Source organism: Hemitrygon akajei, chromosome 13 (assembly GCF_048418815.1).
Source record: "Hemitrygon akajei chromosome 13, sHemAka1.3, whole genome shotgun sequence".
Taxonomy (NCBI): domain Eukaryota; kingdom Metazoa; phylum Chordata; class Chondrichthyes; order Myliobatiformes; family Dasyatidae; genus Hemitrygon; species Hemitrygon akajei.
The window spans coordinates 55,980,707-55,999,366 of record NC_133136.1 but is presented as its reverse complement, the minus strand read 5'-3'; the positions used below and the strand labels follow the sequence as shown (position 1 = coordinate 55,999,366).

Genomic DNA, 18,660 nt, shown 5'->3' with positions numbered 1-18,660 from the left:
CGTTAGGTCGTCCCCCTTGACTGTATCCAAAGTGGTATACTTACTATTGAGGGGAACAGCCACAGGGACACTCTACACTGGCTGCCCATTTCCCTTTCTTCTCCTGACAATCACCCAGTTACCTGCCTCCTGCATCCTAGGGGTGACCACCTCCCTGTAGCTCCTATCTATCATCTCCTCATTTTCCTGTATGAGCTGTTGGTCATCGAGCTGCAGCTTCATTTCCTTAACGCTTTCTCTGAGGAGCTGTAGCTTGGTACACCCGGCGCAGATGTGGTTATCCAGGAGGCTGGACGTCTCCCAGAATTCCCACAGAACAAAACATTGCCCCTGGAGCCATTCTCACTGTACTAACAGACCAGGAATGAAAAATAAAGAAAAAACAAGAAAAAGAGAAACTTACCAGATATTTACCTCACCAAAGCCCGATCTTGCCAAAGCCTTCCCACTCTAACACTGGCACACTCACAATAATGGCCACTCCACTAGTGCCTGCCTTATTTTTATTTGCCCTTTCTAATAAATCCTGCTGAGTGACTGCTCACTGCCAAATCTATGAAACTGCTGAGAAGCTCTGCCTTTTTAATCTTGAGTGCGAACCTAAGTGAAAAGGAAGCCTTCTTCTCTTCTCTGTGACTGGTCATAGTCCAACTCTGTAAAACTGCCACGAGGTGCTGCCTTGTCAATCTTGAGTGTGAACCTAAGCACTCTTCTCACACTCCCACTCAGTGACTGGTCGCAGTCCAACTCACTTTCTCTGAGCTGTTGTACTTTTTCTGCATTCTGCTGTTGTTTTAACTTGTTCTACCTCAATGCACTGTGTTAGGATCTGATAGGAGCAGAATGCGAGGCAAGCTCCTCACTGCACCTCAGAACACGTGACAATAATAAACTAATTCCAAAGTACACGAAGAGGCTTAACTGCAAAATATATGCAAAGTCCACCAATCAACTCTGAATCCTTCCTTGCCTCTCCACTTATACTGGCCATTTTGCCGCTCCCTTTCAGTTATGATATAGGGTTCCAACTCAGAATGTTGACAAATCCTTCAGTCTCACAAATATTGCTTTGCTAGCTGAGACCTTTCAGCAGATTGTCGCTCTAAATTATTTTACCATACCACAGAAATTTACCTTGTTCCCTCCTTCACTGCTATGTAGAACAAATTAATTCCTCCCTTCGTCAGTTCAACTAAAACATTAAGAGTTTCCTCTTCCACAGGTGTAGCCTGACCTGCTGAGATTCCCTAGCATTTTTGGTTTTTATTTGTAATCTCTATCATCTAGTAGGAGAGACATTTCTCCAAATCCTACAATTCCAAGTGTTCAAATAATGAGAGGGAAGCTACACCCAAATTACAGATCCTGCAGAATCTGATAAGACAAAGCTGCCAAAAGTTCTGGGTCCTATGCAATAAGGATGTCATCTTGAGTACTGATAAGTCAAGGCAACTGGGATTCCAAAACAGGTGCTGAAATCTCACTTTTTACTTTATATAAGGGACTTGGGCATTAGTGTGAAGATTGCATTCTCAGATCTGCAGATGACATAAAACTGGAAAAGTAATAAACAGAAACAGAAACAAACTTAAGGCTGAAGATTGTTGAGAAGACAAGACAAATGAAACCCAACAAAAATTGTGTCAAGTAATGCATTTGGTAGGATCAAAAATGAAAAGCAATATAAATTAAATGTTGCAATCTTACTGGTAGAGGGAAAAGTATATTCAACAAAAATAAAAATCACCGAAATGGGCAGTACGAATTAAAAAGTCCATTAGAGCGTACAGGATCTTGTCCCATCCTTCCTTCATAAAAAAAGTGTAAGCAAGGATTTCTTAAAAATAACCTGTTCTTAACTATCATACTCCTCAAAATTTTTTCAGGCCATTAATGGGAATTGATTGGGAGGGTTCTAAAATAGAAAATGTAACTCCTTTGTTGATAAAAGAAGACACAAAAAGCCACATATTAATTAGCTTAACATCTTATAGGGAAAATGTTAAAGATTATTAAAGATTTTATAGCATGGCACTTAGAAAAAAATTGAAGATAATCAGGTAAAATCAACAAGGAGTTTTATGAAAGGGAAATCTTGTTTAACAAATTTATCAAAGCTCTTTGTAGTAGTAACAGGTGCTAAGGATAAAGCAGAACTAAAAGATGCCTTTCCTTAAGATTTTCTGTAGGGATTGATATGATGACACTTTTTTATGTACTACATGGTATTAAGAAATAAAAGTTTCTGGTAGTATTTTGGTATAGAGAGAACAAGGGCTAGCTAACAAGAAGCAGAACTTGGCCAGGGAGTTGAAGGTTATCACTGGGAGATGGGAAATAAGATCATCCATACCCTTATTAAATACACAACAGTTTTGCGAAAATAAACAGCCTATCCCTCTGTCAACATGTTCCAAGACCAATAGCTACTCTCTATGACATTTATACCTTGTAATTGAATGCACAGGGCACCACTTCAAAGTTAACAGATGATAAAAATCAATGGGTCAAATGAAGAAAGGCAATTATAAAAGGGATGAAGGAACAGGCACCTGGGAATATTGTGCAAATCTCTGAAGGTGGAAGGAAGATTAAGGAAATTAAAAAAAATATTGGGTACTAGTCTTTCTATAGAGATTTGCAGCATTTACCAAATCACGGTTATGTACAGCACATAAAAGAAACCCTTACAGTCCATCATGGCCACGATACTCATCTATGTTAATCTTTAGTTTAGACCTATATCCCTTTGCCCATTCCTTATCCAGCAATTTATCTATAGGCTTTTTAATGACTGCAATAGTATCTCCCTCCTCTGACAGTTCTTTCCAGATATTCACCATCCTCCATGTGAAAAACTTAGATCTCCTTTAAATTTCTCCTAGCTCAGCTTAAAACTATGCACTTGAGTTCCAGATGACTCTGCTATGTGTAAAAGTGAAAAATATCTACCCTATCCATGATCAATTTTGTAAACATCTAATGGTCACCATTCAGACTCCTAAATTGCAGTAAGAATAATGCCAGCCAATCCAATCAGTCATTACAACTACAGCCCTCCATTCCAGGGTATCTCTCCTTTCCTATCTTCATTGAACATCTATGGAACACTGATCCAGTTACAACATTACATCCAACACGGACCAATGCAACACAGGATGTGAAGGTGTTGGAACATCCACAGAAGTTATTTAGTGGAATGACTTGAATGAACTGAGAGACTTCAATTACAAGGATAGAAAGAGGTGAACTGTTAGAAATATTGAAAATCATTGAGAGTCTAGACATAAAGACTTTCTACTAACTACTTTCTACTTTCGTCCTGTTAGTAGAAAAGTCAAGGACCACAGAAGGGAGATGAAAGGAATTGGGTAAAAAATCCAGTGGTGAGAAGGGAAAACATGCTTTCTCATGCAATAGTTGTGATCAGAAATCCAGAGCAAGTTCTGTTTTGGATAGATATGAGGAGAGAAAGAATTCAGGATTAGGTTGCACAAGATGGAGAAAGTTGTTAAGAAGATTTCTGTTTGAGAGCCTGCTCAGCTTCAACTGCTGAATAGCTTTCCTCAGTGCTTTATCAATAGAACTAGGCAGTTATAATAAATAAACCATAATTATAGTTTGCTATTCAACCAAACTAGTAAGTTAGATATCATTCAAGAAGAAAATAGTGCCAATTGTATAAAAGCCTCTACTAATCTATTGTTTACAAGCTATCAAAAAGACAAACAACCAAGGAACATATTAACTGTTCACTCGAGTTAACTTTAAATGTCTTGGTGCTTTTCAGCACAGTCGCTTTATGGAAGTAAATGTTTTTAATGGTTACATGAGTTTCATAGCTAATAAGTTATGCTTTATTGGTGAGTTAGTTGATTAATATTCCAGAAAGCAGTAATATTACCGGTAAAAATAAATTGTTGGAATTTGTATGACTCACTAGTTACCTTCTGAAAATGAAACTTGGTTCTCTATAAAATGGCCGAGTTGTCTCACATGGTCTGTTCATGGAAAGATATACACAAAACACAAGCGCCATTAGGCTTTGCCACTGAAGCACATGTAACAAAAAACTCACCGGGCAACAGGGCCTTTGTAAGCAGAAAATTTAGGTCTACACATAATCCACTCGTGTTCAACAAGAATATTTAAAACTTCCAGACACAAACACATAAGACCAAAATGAGTCTCTTATCCACAGGCAATTTGAAAATGAATGCTGTCACAGCCCAGCCTTGTGAGACTGCTCTGTATAGCTTGCTTGTCAAGACCTGCATATCATTTTCTTTTCATGCAAATTAAAACAGCAGGTCACAGTTTAGGGTTTTGTCTTGTGAATAAACACAAAATAAAGCATCATATTCCCTCCTGCTGGAATTTCTCTGACTATTAGCAAGCCTTAAATGGAGTTAATTACTACATCACTGTAGACAACTTTAGAGTGAACACGAAAGGAAATTACCACCACGACTGGCAAATTTTCTTAATGTATAATGAGCAGAATTTATTAGCATCAGAAGGACCAGATGAATGACATGTGAACAGCGTCAGTGTTTCAAATGAACTGAGCTATTATGACCTTTCTGGAAAATGTGAGCTTTCAAGATTTCTCCCAGCCACAAAAATGGTATCCCAGAAAAATAAGCACAAAGCTTCACATTTACATAACAGTTGTTGCCTGCAGAAATCCATTGCTTTAAATATGTCTCACAAAAGTTTTCACAGTTAAAGAAAATTTAAAATTCACCATGTTTTATGCTGTGCATACAAACTAAATTCAGTATTACAAATTATGATTCTATCCCTTTCAAAACAGTGAAGTATCACACCAATGTTTCTCTTCTGATACCCAGTTCCACAGTAACCTATTCATCATGTCTACAGCAACAGTAACACTGCATTTTCTTCACCCTGTATTATTACCTCCACGGTTCCCAGACCTCCATTTTCCCTTAGCTACAAGAGCTTTGTTTACATATCAGAACACATTCATGACGTCAGACATCTGATCTTAGATAAGATGGATTTTTGTTCACTAAAACTCCAGAGCTTCATCCCATCCCATTTGACATCAACTCTAACCCTTCCTGCCACTTAAGGCCAAATCTCAAGGAACACTTATCATTACTGTCTCAAGAACTGCTTCAGCTCCAATTTTATAAAATTGTTAACTTTATTTGTCTCTCCGCCTTGTCTACTGAGCAATCCCAGCATTTTCTGCTTTCATTGCAGATTTCCATGAGCTGCATTATTTTGCTTTTCTATATATTGTCCAAACCTCATCGGTTTTGAACAGATGTAGCAGAGAGTCAACAACACTGGTGGGATTGAAATTAGATATCGGACCAACCAGATGCAGATGACAGACATTCCCTCCTAAATGGTCCTTACTAAACCATATACGGTTTTAAAGGATAGTCCAATATCTTCAAGACTACTAAAACTAGTTCAATTCCAGATTTAATTAATTACTTGAATATCAATTCCCCGGGAGACTTGATGACATTCAAACTCACATCTGGATCAATAGTCCAGAACTCTGGCTGCCAGTCCAGTAACTGTGCTCTTGACATTCAATCTAAGTCTAATCTAATTCCTAGGACAACTGTTTTAAATAACTCACTACTCCTGAGAACAATTTATCATAACTTCTACTGAATTATATAATGGATAATTTTATTTATTCAAACAATGTAGTTCTCTCCATACACAGGGATTTAAACTGCTTGTAACAGTAGTGAATGTCGTTGCAGACAAAGCAATCTGAAATAGCTGAATTCAAGGCATTAACAATTTCAACCTTCATAAATGTTTTTGACAAAAGACAAGTTTGATATACAATAGAGTTGTACATCCCTTGTAAGCAAAGCAGTTAGGTTTATCTTAAACCTAAGCAGATGTTCACATATCTGAACTCCCAAGAAACATAGATGTCTGTAACCACATCCTTTGATAACAGAGCCAAGAAACATATCCATCCGCTCGAGTTACCAAAGCTACTGCTTCTAGGTTCTGTCCAACAAGTATATGCAGAGAATGCCCATTAGTACATCATAAAGTACGACTGTCTCCTTAACTTACAATGATAAGGATTACACTCAAAAATAAAACCAGTGATTCAGCTCTGACTTTCACAAGGTAACTAGCAATCACGCAAAGGGCAGATCAGGCAAAAATGGCAGTTTTCTTTCCCTAATAACCAGTTGGGTCTTTAACTCAATACCATAGTTTCATGCCCACTGTTACTAAGATTACTTTTTTTAAAGAAATTTGAGGTATTATTTATGACATGTAAATCCCTCAGTTGCCACAGTGAGGTTTGAATTTCTGTGTTGATTAGTCCAGAACTCTGTCTGCAATTGTCTCTTTACAGATGCTCCATCTAAGCGTCCAGCAAGACTGCAACAAAATCAGTTCTCAGCAATTTTAAAATACCTCAGCTCTCATTCTAATGACAAAGTTGGATTGCTTATAGTCCAAATTGCCAGCTGCTCTTGGGAACAAGTCAACATCATCACATTTCTTTCGGGCTGTACAACAGAAGTTGCCTTTTACTCAAAGGCAACACAGTAATTTTTTCCATATTGATTTACAACAAAATTGACCTTGTTAACAATTTTACTAAGAAATTAATCTGGAATTTTGATTCCTTTCTTGTTCTGCTGTTCTACAAGCTACCTACTGTCTCAGTTCTAGTTTAGTTTGTGAATTTGAAATTGAAATATTAAAAGTTAAATTGTCTATTTTCATCTAGTCCTTCGGATTGAATTTGCTACAGCAATGAAAAAAATTACATGTAATTGAAACAGTTTCAGAAACATAGAAAACCTATAGCACAATAAAGTCCCTTCAGCCCACAAGACTGTGCCAAACATTTACTTACCTTAGATCTACCTAGGCTTTCTATTTTTCTAAGCTCCATGTATCCATCCAGGAGTCTCTTAAAAGACCCTATAGTATCTGCCTCCACCACCGTCACCGGCAGCCCATTCCACACACTCACCACTCTCTGCGTAAGAAACTTACCCCTGACATCTCCTCTGTACCTACTCCCAAGCACCTTAAAACTGTGCCCTCTCTTGCTTGCCATTTCAGTCCTGGGAAAAACCCTCTGATTATCCACACAATCAATGCCTCTCATTATCCTGTACACCTCTATCAGGTCACCTCTGATCCTCCATCACGCCAAAGAGAAAAGGCCAAGTTCACTCAACCTATTCTCATAAGGCATGCTCCCCAATCCAGGCAATGTCCTTGTAAATACCCTCTGCACCCTTTCTATGGTTTCCATGTCCTTCCTGAAGTGAGGCAACCAGTACTCCAAGTGGGGTCTGACCAGGGTCCTCTATAGCTGCAACATTACCTCTCGGCTCTTAAACACAATCCCATGATAGATGAAAGTCAATGCACCGTATGCCTTCTTAACCACAGAGTCAACCTGTGTAGCAGCTTTAAGTGTTCTATGGACACGGACCCCAAGATCCCTCTGATCCTCCACACTGCCAAGAGTCTTGCCATTAATGCTATATTCTGCCATCATATTTGACCTACCAAAATGAACCAGTTCACACTTATCTGGGTTGAACTCCATCTGCCACTTCTCAGCCCAGTTTTGCATCCTATCGATGTCCCGCAGTAACTTCCTACAGCCCTCCACACTATCCACAACACTCCCAACCTTTGTGTCATCAGCAAATTTACTAACCCATCCTCCAATTCTTCATCCAGGTCATTTATAAAAATTCAGGAAGCGCAAGGGTCCCAGAAAAGGTCCCTGAGGCACACCACTGGTCACCAACCTCCATGCAGAATATGACCCATCTACATCCAGAATTTGCCTTCTGTGGGCAAGCCAGTTCTGGATCCACAAAGCAATGTCCCCTTTGATTCCATGCCTCATTACTTTCTCAATAAGCCTTGCATGGGGTACCTTATCAAATGTCTTGCTGAAATCCATATACACTACATCTACTGCTCTACCTTCAACAATGTATTTAGTCACATCCTCAAAAAATTCAATCAGGCTCGTAAGGCACTTTGATCACGGCCTTTGATAAAGCCATGCTGACTATTCCCAGTCATACTATGCCTTCAATACCTTAAGTGTGAAAACAATACAACCTGAGGCAGCAATCCGTGAGAGCTGAGAAACTGCAGAATTTAACTTTGGGAAAAGTAAAACCAAGAAGGGAAGCATGGGAAGAATATCCTCTTTTAAGTCTATTAGCATCATTTTAAATGTACTTAGCCAATGTTTGCAGAGATCTCCACCAAGAAGGTAAACATTTAACTTGGTTAAATCTTTAGAAAGAGCTCCTACAGTATTTCAACTTCACCTTTCAAAAGAAAGGTGACAACAGCTGAAGTTTCTAGGATAATGACATGTCAGAGGATGGAAAGTGTAAACTTTCTTTTTTAAAACTTTAAAACTAACTGCACATAGCTTTTGGTTAAATATAGTACCAGGTTAACATTTATTTTTCCCCAGTTTCTTGGGCATCTACCAAAAATCTACAGTTCTATGCCACATTCAACTTCTGTAAGGTTCTGGAAGCAAACAATTACATCTTATGCAACACCACCATTCTGAAAGATGCTACTGAAAAGGAAAAAAAAACACTGACTATGAGAAATATTAAGGCCATCTGCTGAAGCAAAAGTTTTATCAGACTAGATTAATGCTAAAAGAACTGCATGTAATTGCCAACATTCTAACTGTTACTTTTAAAAGTGTCTTAAGTTTAGGATTATTTTTGAAGTGTGTACTGGCTGCTGTCTTAGCCAAAGTGGAGAAGCAGTCCAAGAACCTGCACCAGGTGAATCCTGGCACAATAATGACAACTCTATATAAATGGAGTTGAATGGATGAAAGGAACCAGAGGTATTTTATAATTTTCATCATCTTGTATTACTTTAGAAAACACTTAAATGAAAATTTCAGAAAAAAATACAATACAAGTTTAAAAAAATCATTGGTCTTAACAGCCATGTAAGCGAGTGAGGTAACTTCCTCAGCTGTTCCGTGAGCATGGCTTGTTCTGCTCGTCCATCCTACATGACAGCAGGATCTGAACACTGCAACAGTTTACCATTTACCTATACAAAGTCTTATAGCACAGATAGCCTTTCTGCCTAGAGAAATCTTTTAGAGCAATTTATTATGTTCCTTTCGAATTCAGACCTGTATATTTTTCAGTCCCCTTTGAAAATTCTGAATATCTGCAAAAATCACAAATTAGCTTTAGTAGTTCTAGTTAATAACCACACTTTGCATGAAGAGGTTTACTTTTTTCTAGCTTTTCTCTTCAATTTAAAATCATTTTCCACTGATACTTAAATGACCTGCTAATGGGATTAGGTTCTACAGTGCCTATAAAAAGTATTCATCCCCCCCCCTTCAAAATCTTTATGTTTTATTGTTTTACAGTATTGAATCAGTGGATTTAATTTGGCTTTTTTTTAAACATAGATTGAAAGAAAAAGACTTTCATGTCAAAGTGAAAACAGATCTCCACAAAGTGATCTAAATTAATTATAAATATAAAATCAAATTAATTTATTGCATAAATATACACCCCTTTTATTATGACACACCAAATCATCACTGGTGCAACCAACTGGTTTTAGAAGTCACATAATTACTTAACTGGACATCACCTGTGTGCAGTCAAGGTGTTTCAACTGATTCTAGTAAACATACACTCATAAGGTCCAACCGCTGGTGACTCCGTATCCTGGCAGCAACTACACCATGAAGACAAAAGAACACTCCAAGCAACTCCATGAAAATGTTATTGAAAAGCATGAGTCAGGAGATGAATACGAGAAAATTTCCAAGCCACTGAATATTCCTTGGTGTACAGTTAAGTCAATCATCAAGAAGTGGAAATAATATGGCACAGCTGTAAATCTGCCTAGAGCAGGCTGTCTGCACAAACTGACTGACCGTGCAAGAAGAGGACTAGTAAGTGGGAGGCCACCAAGAAGTCTATGACAACTCTGGAGGGGATACAAGCTTCAGTGGCTGAGATGGGAGAGACTGTGCATGCAACAACTGTTGTCTGGGTGCTTCATCAGTCGCAGCTTTATGAGAGAGTGACAAAGAGAAAGCCACTGATGGAAAAAACTCACATAAAATCTTGGCTAGAGTTTGCCAGAAGCAATGTGACAGGCTCTATAGGCAGCTGGAAGAAGGTTCTATGGTCTGATGAACCCAAAATTGAGCTTTTTGGCCATCAGACTAAACACTATAATTGGTGTATGTCAAACACTGCACACCATCAGAAACACACCATCCCTACCATGAAACATGGTGGTGGCTGCATCATGCTGTGGGGATGCTTCACTGCAGCAGGCCCTGGAAGGCTCGTGAAGGTAGAGGGTAAAATGAGTAGAGCAAAGTACAGGGAAATACTGGATGCAGTCTGCAAGAGAACTGTGACTTGGGAGATTTGTTTTCTAGCAAGACAACAACCCCAAAGATAAAGCCAAAGCTGCACAGGAATGATTTTAAAAACAACAAAGTTAACGTGGAGTAGCCAAGTCAGAGTCCAGACCTCAATCCAACTGAGAATTTGTGTCTGGACTTGAAAAGGGCTGTTCACTCAGCATCCCCATGCAATCAGACGATCTTGAATAGTTTCGTAAAGAAGAATGAGGAAAAATTGCAGTGTCCAGATGTGCAAAGCTGATAGAGACCTATCCACACAGACTCATGGCTGTAATTGCGGCCAAAGGTCCATCTACTAAATACTGATTTTAGGGGGGTGAGTAATTATGCAATCAATTATTTTGTGTTTAATAATTGTAATAAATTTAGACTAATCTGAAGAAATTTGAAGAAATCTGAAGAAACTTCGTCCTGACGAAGGGTCTTGGGCCGAAACGTCGACAGTGCTTCTCCCTATAGATGCTGCCAGGCCTGCTGTGTTCCACCAGCATTTTGTGTGTGTTGCTTGAATTTCCAGCATCTACAGATTTCCTCGTGTTTGCTGAAGAAATTTGTTTTCACTTTCAGACAAGAAAGAATCTTTTTCTGTTGATCAGTGCCAAATAAGCCAAATTAAATCTCCTGTGATTCAATGTTGTAAAATAATAAAACATGTAGGCTACCAGGGGAGGGTTAATACATTTTACAGGTACTGTACTTAACCCTTTGATGCACCATCAATAACTCTCCGAGACGTGAGGCGAGATATAGGTTTTTATTGGCTGGAAGAAAGAACAAGCAGCAATTGACACCACACTACATCCTGGAGACTGAGGCCGGGGCGGTGTCTCCAATCGCCTTTATACCGGGGTCTGTGGGAGGAGCCACAGGAGCAGTCAGCAGTAGGGCGTGTCCAGACAGGTATATGTAGTTCACCACACCCTTCCAAACAATTCTATGCTTTTACATATTAACAAATCTTCTTTCCACCTTCTTTGATCCAGAGAGATCTCCAGATTCTTCAGTCTAACCTTTTAGCTGAAATCTTGCATACTTGGAAGCATTCTCATCAATTTCTTCTCTCCTTCTCCAGGACCTGCACATCCTCTCTAAAGTACAGTGACCACAATTGTATACAAAACTCCGGTTTACACTGACTACCATGAGAGAAAGATTCAACATAACCTCCCTGTCTTTGTTCATGCCTCTTATTAGTGAAGCCGAAGATCTGATACTTTACAAACATATTCCATTACTTTCAGAGATTCATGCACATATGCAATCACAAATACTTGTTCCTCCATATTCATTTAAGCTCCCTATTCTACCTACAGTAATTATTCTTTAGTATTAGCATAGTGGTGTTGCGGTGGGGGAGGGGGTGGAGTTCTGGAAAAGGCACGTTCAGGAGCTGACATTATGCAGCTGTGAGCATAGGTTATTTGCCATAGCATAAGCTTCAGCTCAGTTGATGTGTCACAGGATAACATGCTGATGCTCTTGTTTAGTTCTATCCACAATTATACATGGTAAATACAAGGCGTACCATATGTCAAAAAGTACGACACAAGTATGTGAAACAATTACACTGTTGCTGTTTTACCTGATGACCTATGACACAATCATGAAGTTATATTTAAATGCACAACCTTTTAGGGAACCTGGAACTGTAGAACCTCAGAGCTCAACTGTACACGTACACAAGCTGGCCAATGCCAAGTCTGCATTGGCATCCATTAAGGTTAATACTTTTCAGATAAATTTAAAAATTTGTGGCTTGTGCAGGTTGGAGTGTTGTATGAGATAACTGATTTGATGAATTCACTGCATGTTTGAAAAGTATACCCTCATTGGGTAGATCTATAGGTTAGTGCATGTGGGGCAGAGCTTTCAACAAAAGCAATGGATTGAGAATTGGACATACAGGGCAACATATCCCATACCCTCTAGCCTTGAAAATCATGAGGACATATCCAACCCTGCCCAAATCCTGGTAACTGGTAATTTGACTTTGCCTGCTCTACCTCACATACAGAGCAAAGTGCTGGAGGGCGGACGTGTGCAGAAACATATCCGTATGCTATGTGGATTTTGCATGTCCTCCCTGTGAGTGTGTCCAATTAGCTAGATCAGTGGTGCCCAAACTCTTTTGGGTTACAGGCCCCTTGGCTCCCAGACCATATACCCAGTGAGCCCCTTCCCTCCTTTTCTGGCCATTGCATAAACACTCTAAGAAAAATTTTCATTTACGAAAGATGGTGGAAGAAACTAGGAACTGAAAATTTAAAGCAATGACAAATAATTGCGAAAATTATTTAAATCAATTTAAAGGAGCAAATAAAAATATTTCTTTATTCAATTACAGTAAAAACAATTTTCATCAACAATCTTAAGAGTGTACATTAGCAGTCCAACGATTCATTGCTTTATCCCGTTTCAATAAGACGGATTAGCTTGGTGTGATTATATCAGCTTCTCAACATCAGGCTGAGTGTCACTCAAGAGTCTCAGATCCCCACCTTCAATAATTTGCAGTATATTTCATTGCATTGAAAGAAGCTGGGTGACTGCACTAAAATGGCACTCCACTAATTATGAAATTTGGAATGCAATAAAGATCATCTTGACCCTCTTCCACAGTACAGGATACCATTGAGACTTCTTTCTGCAACCTAAAGTCTTGATAAGAATTTTTGAACCTCGACTTCAACTCAAAGTCATTTTGTAGCAACATCAGTTTTTCCTCTGTCCTTCCTGTTAATTTCTCATTGTAAGTGTTAGGAATCGGTTTATTACCCAATCTGGAATTTGGATTGAGAGAAGATACCAAAATCTCACAGATATGTCTTTTTCAGCTCACCCTGGTGGCAGACTGTACTTGAAGATCATCATCTAGGATTCTTCCTTTCTTTTCCAACTCAGAGAGGCTGCAATATTGGAAAAGGTTGCAATTGCTTATGTTGCACTTAAATAGAGTTAACCTGATTAGATTCACATCATTTCCTTGCAACCGAAGAATAATTTCATGAAACTTTGACAAATAAGCTATTTCAGGATTAACATTCTTGAGTTGATTACTGAATGAAGCATTCAAGTCTTCAAAGAATTTTATCACAGCTTCAAAAAGTGCATGAAAGTGTTCATTTTGGGAGTTTGCTTTTGAGAGCCATCTGATTTCTGTGCGTAACATCAAGTGTTCAAACTGTTTGTCATCTTTAATACAAAACTGAAAGTAGTTGAGAAATGAGAGCATGAGACTTGATTTTACTTACTGCTGAATAAACAGTATTTAATGATTTGTGCAGCCAAACACTTACTGTATGTTTTTTGCAGCTAGATGTTGTCTGTGAATTGTAAATATGTCAGGCACATCATTTTTTTCAAGTAATAACTCCATGGTGGCGTCCTGTCATTGATAGTGCCCTGTCTGTTGCATAAGAATGTAGAACATAGAAAACCTACAGCACGATAGAGTCCTTTCGGCCCACAAAGCTGTGCTGAACATTTCCGTAGTGAATACTGAAGCAAAGTATTCATTAAGTACCTCCGCTATCTCCTCCGGTTCCATACTTAGTTTTCTACTGTCATACTTGATTGGTCCTATTCTCTCATGTCTTAACCTCTTGCTCTTCACATTCTTGTAGAATGCCTTGGGGTTTTCCTTAATCCTGCTCGCCAAGGCCTTCTCATGGTTCCTTCTGGCTCTCTTAATTTCATTCTTAAGCTCCTTCCTGCTAGCCTTATAATTTTCTAGATCCTGGTTCCTGTATCCTACCATGCTTTCCCTGTCTCATTGGAACATACCTGTGCAGAACACCACGCAAATATCCCCTGAACATTTGCCACATTTCTGTTGTGCATTTCCCTGAGAACATTTGTTTCCAATTTATGCTTCCAAGTTCTTGTCTGATAGCTTCATAATTCCACTTGCTCCAATTAAACATTTTCCTAACTTGTCTGTTCCTATCCCTCTCCAATGCTATGGTAAAGGAGTTAGAATTGTGATCACTATCCCCAAAACGCTCTCACTGAGAGACCTGACAACTGACCAGGTTCATTTCCTAATACTAGATCAAGTACAGCCTCTCCTCTTGTAGGCTTATCTATATATTGTGTCAGGAAACCTTCCTGAATATGCATAACAAACTCCACCCCATCTAAACTCCTTGCTCTATGGAGATGCCAATCGATATTGGGGAAATTAAAATCTCTCACCACAACAACCCTGTTATTATTGCATCTTTCTAGAATCTGTCTCCCTATTTGCTCCTCGATGTCCCTGTTACTACTGGGTGGTTTATAAAATAAACACCCAGTAGAGTTATTGACCGCTTCCTGTTCCTTACTTCCATCCATAGAGACTCCGTAGACAATCCCTCCTTGACTTCCTCCTTTTCTACAGTCATGGCACTATCTCTGATCAACAGTGCCACGCCCCCATCTCTTTTAACCCCTCCATGTCCTTTCTGAAACATCTAAAGCCTGGCACTCTAAGTAATCATTCCTGCCCCTGAGCCATCCAAGTCTCTGTAATGGCCACAACATCATAGTTTCAAGTACTGATCCACTCTCTAAGCTCATTCACTTTGTTCATGATACTCCTTGCATTAAAAAGACACACCTCAAACCAACAGTCTGAGCGTATCCCTTCTCTATCTAATGCCTATCCTCCCTTTCACACTGTCTACAAGCTTTCTCGATTTGTGAACCAACCACCCCCTTCCTCCTTCTCTTCAGTTTGGTTCCCATCCCCCAGAGATTCTAGGATATTGATCCCCCTCGGATTCAAGTGCAACCCGTCCTTTTTCTACAGGTCACGTCTGCCCCAAAAGAGGTCCCAGTGATTCAGAAATCTGAATCCCTGACCCCTGCTCCACTTCCTCAGCCATGCATTTATCCTCCACCTCACTCTATTCCTATACTCTCTGTCACGTGGCACAATGTGACATAACTCATAAGAAAGAACGTTGGTGAGCAGAACGTCCTTCTCTTTGAAAAATTGCTGAACAACCAGAAATATCGGTTCCCCCTTCATTTCTGTTTCTAGCCCCATTTGTAAATAACAACTCTTGAGTTTCATCTTTAATGAAGTGAACATAACCAAGAAGCAAAGATTCTTTGCCTGACAAAATTGACTCATCCAACTGTAGAGCAAATTCTGTTGTGCAACGTCTCTTCCATATTCTCAGACATTTCATCTATTTGTCTTTAAACAGAGTTGTCATTGAATGGAATCACTTTAATTATTTTGTCTAATGAGTTGTGGAAAACCATACTCAGAATTTCCCTTACTTTTGGCAGAATCAGTTCTTTTCCATTTGTATGGGTCTTTCCAGATTCAGCAATGAGCATTGAAATGTTACATGAAGCACTGTTTTGCTGTGAAGTGTTGTCAAACATGTCTTGAAATGTTTATTGTTTCTGAAAGTTTTTGTAAAGTGACTGAAAATAACTCACATTTTTGTTTGCTTTATCAGGGTTTATTCTCTTCAAATGTTCAAGAAACTTGGATGGTTTCATTGCCTCATTTGAAAAATCTTTTTCACACAACAGAGACATTGGCTGCTGTTGGTTGCTTGGTGCTGGTAGAGATCTGTATTTCAGATACTCCACACTATACTCTCTACACTTCATTTTCATTTGGTCTGCTTCTGTCATTTTCATTATTGATTAACAACCGCCGTCAATCGCCTATTGTTTAGGTCCAACCTCAAGAACTGTGATCAATAAAGAGGAACATTATGACATCATCATAGCTCAACAAACCCTGACTCTGCCCGAAGATACAAAAAGTGGAGCAGTAATATCTTGGATGGGCCATAGGCTTGAGAACATGGTCAAGACCACTCCAAAGAGCAGATTTCGAATTTTACTCCATTGAACGCCATACTCTAATTCACAGGACTAGCATGGCTGTGTGATTAGAATATGGGAATTGCACAATCTAAAACTGTACTACAGTAGTGAACGGCAATAATGTGTGGGCCAGACCCAGAAATAACACAATTTCTTCAGTCCAAACTTCTCATGATATGCCAAGTCCAGAAGTGTCACAGTGCTTTTCAACAACTATAACTTGCTTCAAGCAAAGTCTACGAGTTTAGTGAGTTAGCAAGAGATGATTATCATAATCAATTATGAGGCACTGAGGATCAAATGTATCTAATCGGTAATTAATGCCTTAAATTAAGCCTGTGATCCTTCAGCTGCCTCCTTTGCTACAAAGGACCCTCCACCCTCCACCCTCCCTCCACCACTCCTAGGTGGAATGATATCGCCCACTTTAGGAACCACTGATCTTGATGCTGGAATCTCTTCTTGTCCCAAAAAACCTGTTAGTTGCTAAGCTAAGATGACAAAAAAAAAAGGGACATCAAATGCAGGAATCTAGAATGAAAGCAGAACACAGCAAAAAATGCACTAAATTAAACAGCATTCGTGGCATCAAAAATGTCAACATTTTGGGCAGCCAGATAACTGCATCAAGATTTAGGTGGAGCAAGAAAGGCTGTCAATGTATAGCAGCATACATTCTGGTCAATGAAAGGTGGAACCAGATAGAGAGGTGATAATGAGTGGATGAACCAGATAAATAGAACTCATCCTTTCAGATCTCCACTCCACAGCCTGTAATCTTGCGGTACTGGACGCCTGCACTATCTGCTTCTATCTCTTAACCAAGATACATAAGCCGCTTTAACCTAATAGGTTTATCATTTCTGCATGAACTTACCCACTGAACTCATTTCCTCATATCTGGATTTCATTTTGTTGCCCCTCGTCCAGTCCTTCCCCTTTTATGTCCTGGACAACACTTGCATCTCTACACCACCATCCCTCATGGGCCATCTGTTTCCTTCTTCAACAAAAAACAAGCCAGCGCTCTCCAATAACACATTTATCTGCTGAGAAGAGCTTGTCCTTGCTCTCAACAATTCTTGATTCTTTTGATTCCTCCTACTTTTCACAAAAGGAGTAGGCATGGGTTGTGTGGGTCCTGGCAATACCTATCTTTTTGTTGGCACATTAAGTAGGACAGTACTTATTCCAGGCCCCATACAATCCCCACACCCATCCCCTTTTCTACACTATATCAAAGACTGATTTAATACCTCTTGCTTTGGCTCAAAAGTTCAATTGTTCCATTTAATATCAGAGAATGTATACAATATACAACCTGAAATTCAATAGGTACATTTAATTTCAGAGAAATATATACAATGTACATGCTGAAATTCTCTTTCTTTGCAGACATCCACGAAAACAGAGGAGTGCCCCAAAGAATGAGTGACTATTAAAATATTAGAACCACAACCCCCCTCTCCCCACTTCCCCCTCTCTCTATCCCTAATGAAGATGTAGAAATTTTTAATTTCATCACCTTCACCAAATTCTATCCTAGTCTAAATTCATCAGGACCATCTCGGACACTTCTCTTCCTTTGCTGGATCTTTCCATTTCCATCTCAGGAGACAGAAGATGTCAGTGAAAAGTCCATAAAGTCACAGATTCCCATGGCTACCTTAACTATACCTCCTCCCACCCTACCTCCTGCATGGATGCCAACCATTTTTCTCAATTTCTCCATATCCATCACATCTGTCCTCAAGATGATGCCTGCTTTAAAGCTTTTGGAATGTCTTCCTTTGACTCCCTTGGCTCTCCTTTTACCATAATTGATGGAGCCCTCACACATATTTCGTCAATATCCTACAAATCTACTCTGACCCTGCTAGCTGAATAGAAATCCGGTTTCCTTGGTCATCATTTTTCACCCCACCAGCCTTTGCATTAACATATCCCATTCCACCAGCTCAAAATTATCCCAGGCCCATCTTCTCCCTTTTCCTTTTTCTCATCTGCAGGGGCTATTCTTTTCAAGAATCCCTGATCCACCAATTGCTCCCCACCCATCCCTCCCTGTCCCTAGGCCTTCCCCTTGCAACCAACATGCAACTACCCTTCAGCTCTACCATCACAACTAAGCAGCCCCTCCAGGTGAGCGTATTCTATCTTAAGACTGAGGTTTCTGGTTCGAGACATCAGCCAGGAAAAACACATCTCTGAATCAAACGTATCAAGTCCCATAAAGGAAGAAAGGTTCACAGGGATTATTTCTCACTCTTCTAAACTCTGAGAAGAACATGCTCAGCTCTGATCTCTTCTCGAAGGGCAACGTCACACTGATCAAAGAATCAATCTGATGAACTTTTGTTATGCTCCTATCACAA

General features: G+C 39.4%; 1 protein-coding gene across 5 annotated transcripts in view; it reads right to left on the bottom strand.

The window, feature by feature from the left end:
- Positions 1 to 18,660, bottom strand: part of lnx1 (ligand of numb-protein X 1) — a 158,718-nt gene that overhangs the window by 114,791 nt on the left and 25,267 nt on the right. For 2 of the 5 annotated variants that reach the window (XM_073064657.1, XM_073064656.1), the window contains exon 1: positions 404 to 831. The exons of 2 other annotated variants lie outside the window; for them this stretch is intronic. The gene's annotated coding sequence lies outside the window, so the exon portion shown is untranslated. Of the gene's footprint in view, positions 1 to 403; positions 832 to 4,078; positions 4,200 to 18,660 lie in introns of those variants that run through there. One more of the 5 variants, XM_073064659.1, reaches the window with a different exon arrangement.